General features: G+C 47.2%; 1 non-coding gene across 1 annotated transcript; it reads right to left on the reverse strand.

Annotated features, from left to right (window-relative positions):
• Positions 1–3,562: 3,562 nt before the first annotated feature.
• On the reverse strand, positions 3,563–3,634 carry trnaw-cca (transfer RNA tryptophan (anticodon CCA)). The gene has a single exon. It is a non-coding gene; the product is annotated as a tRNA-Trp (tRNA).
• Between the last annotated feature and the right edge of the window lie 625 nt (positions 3,635–4,259).

Raw genomic sequence — 4,259 nt, forward strand, 5'->3', positions numbered from 1 at the left:
CACTGATTGTGAATCACCTCAGAGAGAGACAAGTGGCAGAGAGTCGCCGTGGACACGATGGGCTGGACCGCCTCTGTCGGCGGGAGAACGATGGTACGTGTTTATGCCGTCCCGCTGCCTGTCTCTGGGACAGAGAGGCTGAGGGAGCGACAATGGTTCATTTAACATTCCCTTCCGTGTTGGACTGCATGCAGTCCCGCAGCTCAGAGCCGTGGGGATGACTCTCAGTGAGTGAAGGTTTCACTCGGATTCTCTTCATCTGGGGCACTTGGACTCAGATGTTAACTGCTGCGCGGTCGCAGCGATGAAAGCGATGCCCACTTTGCGAGAGATTTTCTGTAAGATTGCTGCGTGAAGACGAATTCTGAACACCAAGCAGGCTGCACAACAATGTACTCATATGAATCTACTTGAGGGAAGAGTCCTCGGTGTCCATTTCTCTCTGCCCCGCCAGCACAGCATCTTTCTATCTCTCCAATAACAGACGTTTGGAGGAAATTCACAATCAATGTTACTCACTTCCCACTCATTAGATTACTTACAGTGTGGAAACAGGCCCTTCGGCCCAACAAGTCCACACCGACCCGCCGAAGCCCAACTCACCCATACCCCTACATTTACCCCTTACCTAACACTACGGGGAATTTAGCATGGCCAATTCACCTGACCTGCACATCTTTGGACTGTGGGAAGAAACCGGAGTACCCGGAGGAAACCCACGCAGACACGGGGAGAACCTGCAAACTCCACACAGTCAGTCGCCTGAGGCGGGAATTTAACCCGGGTCTCGAGCGCTGTGAGGCAGCAGTGCTAACCACTGTGCCACCGTGCCGCCCACAAAGTGTAAGTGATACCTCTCACCCCAAGGGATGGGGAATGAAAGAGCAGAAGAGCGAATCGACTCTTCCCTCCCTCCAAAAAAGAGTACAATTAGAAACAAATTGGTTTAATTATCCGCCAGTGGAGATAGACCAGTTCCTGGGGATGAGACAAACATCAGCGCCCCGGGGACAGCATGACAAGCAGATGTTCTGGAAACACTTTGCTGCTTGCAATTCTTGGAGCAATGTGGAATGTATTTCACAATGAGCAAGTTTCCGCTGGCTCAGAGTCTCCAGTGTACATTGCTCTCTGAGTTTATATTTGCACATCGGCGACATGTCTGCACAACAGCACATGACACTACAGCAGTGAAGATCTTTTGACGTCATTCTCGAACATGCAAGTCACACGCCAGATGAAAAGCTGAATACTTCTCTGGAAAAGCTACCGTGCAATGCAGGAGAATGGCACAGCGGGTGCATGCTGGGATCATAACCCAGAAGTGAAACCATTTTCTTCGACTCACTTAAAGTCTTTCGTAGCTTTCCCGTACAACTGCGCTCTGTTCTTTTCCTTGCCATGTCATTAGTTTCCCAAAACAAATCTGGGTATCTGAGCTCAATATATCACATCGATACACAAGTCAAATTTACACAGTTGCGCTGGCACCCTTGTGGAGCTCTGAGTTGTCTTGTCCTGTTCTCTGTCGATGTGTCCTGATCTCGTGTGAAACCTCTTCTCTCAGATGGCAATGAACCGGTGAAGTTGAAACACATGACTTGCTGTTTTAGTCCATTGCCCGCAGTAAAGAAACCAACGGTGTAACAAAAGACTTCCTGCAGGATTGTTGTGTTAAGACAAATTCTGAACACCAAGCAGGCTACACAAAAATGCACTCATATCAATTTACCTAAGGGAAGAATCTCCGGTGTCCATTTCTCTCTGTCCCGACAGCACAGCATCTTTCTATCTCTCCGTTAACAGGACCTTTGGAACACGTTCAAAGTTGCCCATTTCCTACGCATGACTGTAACTGACTTCTCCCGCCTCACGTAATAGTTTGAGAGAGCAGAAGAGTGAATGGGCTCTGCCTTCCACCAGCACAGCTTGCAAGTAGAAACGAAATGGTTCAATTATCCACCAGTGGAGAGAGCCCGGTCCCTGGGGACTGGATAAACAGCAGCGTCCTAGGAGCAGCGAGACAGATTGAGAAGCAGATGTTCTTGAAACTCTCCCTTACTTGCAATTCTGGGATCAATGCACAATGTATTTCATACTGAGCAAGTCTCAGCTGCTTCCGGAGGTGGTTGCACCCACGGCTGGTGGCTCGTTAGTCTGGGATTTGATTCTAGCTTTGGGTCTTCGAGCATATGCAGCCGTGTGAGAATTCCCGGGTTCCAATCCCAGGCGAACCATCATTCCTTAAATTGACCTGAGCAAAAATACCTGATGAATTTTCTCAAAAAGCCGCTTCGTTAAATAAGATCGGACTGCCTGAATTAGGGACGGCGCAGAGCTGCCATTGCAGTGAACACGGCGAAGGGAAACACTTGTTCAAAGTGAGAACAAGTATTGCAGATCTTTCGCCCGCGCAATCCGAGTCTGAATGAATCCTCCACCTTTATTACGCTCAATTCTGAGGGTGATACTTCAGGAAGCGGGGAAGTGAAGTGATTGCAGACGGCGCTGAACAGGTTAACGTGAGTGGTACCGTCCTGAGGAATGTCAGCAATGAAGGGAGATTGGAAAATTTGGGGCAGCTCTCTTTGGAGAACAGAGGGCTGAAAGCTGGTCTGAATGAAGTTTTCCACGTCATGAGGGTTTTAGACAGAGGAAATAATGCAGTGAAAATGCTCCCAGGTCTGAAAGGATCGAGAATAATTTGGCAGAGATTTAAAGTCATCAGGAAAATAAGTAAAACTGACATTAGGAAGACCGTTTTCGCACAGGGAGTGTGGTCAGTAAGTCGCTGTCTGACAGTGACAAAGAGGCAGATTCAATGGACACAAATGGGAATTCGGTGGGCATGTTCAATGTGACAATATGCAGATTTACAGGGAGAAGGCGACAGAATGAGACACTTATTTACATATTGTGTTGAGCCTGGTGAAGATGAAACACATCAGTTGCGGTGTGTCCCATGCGCAGGAGGCCCTGCAGTAATTCCCAACGCTGTTTCACACAGCAGCATCCTCTCGGTGAATTACTCTTGGTAAAAAAAAATCGATTGAACCAAATCAGTGTCCGCCACTGGATTTTACTGACACCGTTTATAAAATTCAGGCTCACCGTTAATGTGGAGAGGGGCGTCAGACTAGAGTTTCCGCTCCTCCTGTTGAATAAAGATAATTTTAACTGTGTCCAGTGAGAGGAAAGGATTTGCAGTTGGTGGGAAACATTTCTATCTGAACTCGCTAACACTCTCCTGATAGATTGAAACATAAAGCTGGATTATGTTGTAAAAATATCGGTATTACGTTATTCACACCGCGCTGTCACCAACTGAATGAAGCGGCTGCCCAGAGGGAGGCGGCTGTGTTTAAATCCCGTGATGAACTGGGAGAGCTGAGCATTTACCCAGACAATGGGCACACCACCTCCCTGACACAGTGTTCACAAATCAAACTGACAGCAAAGCTTCACGTGTGATCGAAAATTTCCGCAAAGACGATTTGGCTCAACAGATACCCGGAGTGAACGTTCTCCTTTCTTGATTTGAAATGTAAGAAGTTGACGTCAGTGAGCCTGACGTGATTCGAACACGCAACCTTCTGATCTGGAGTCAGACACGCTTCCGTTGCGCCACAAGCTCATGCTTAAGGGAAGTGATCGCACTGCAATGATTTTACGTTATGAGTAACAACGGAGATCAACAGTACATGTGTGTTCTGTCTCTGCCCCCACTCCTTCTGTCTCTCGAAGTAATTTCCAACTCGACCTCAATAAAAAGGTGAAAGAACTGTGGATGCTGTATATCTGAAACAAAAAACAGGAGTTGCCCGTGACCCTTCCACAGAACTGATGGTGATTGGGAAAACGTTGGTTTATATGCAGGAGATATTTTGGGAAAACGTTGGTTTATATGGGAGGAAGGTGGACGCAGTTAATGACAGATCAGGACAGAGCCCAAAGCGAGGGAAGAACTGTGGACAGGAAAGGAAGTTGATAACGATCTGCGTGGGAGGGTGAATGGAGACTGTTCGTGGCTAAGAATAGGTAGTGTGTAATGACAGACTATGTGATAACAAGGCTTGGTGTGTGTGGAAGGGACGAGGATACTATGGATTTCAGGCCCGAGAATTATTGAATTCGATAAAGGTTTTGGAGAGAATCCTAAGAGACAGGATTTACATGTATTTGGAAAGGCAAGAATTGATTAGGGATAGTCAGCATGGCTTTATGCTTGGGAAATCATGTCTCATGAACATGATTGGGTT

Source organism: Chiloscyllium plagiosum, unplaced genomic scaffold (assembly GCF_037043375.1).
Source record: "Chiloscyllium plagiosum isolate Xiang-an unplaced genomic scaffold, Cpla_swu_hap1 HiC_scaffold_27, whole genome shotgun sequence".
Classification (NCBI taxonomy): domain Eukaryota; kingdom Metazoa; phylum Chordata; class Chondrichthyes; order Orectolobiformes; family Hemiscylliidae; genus Chiloscyllium; species Chiloscyllium plagiosum.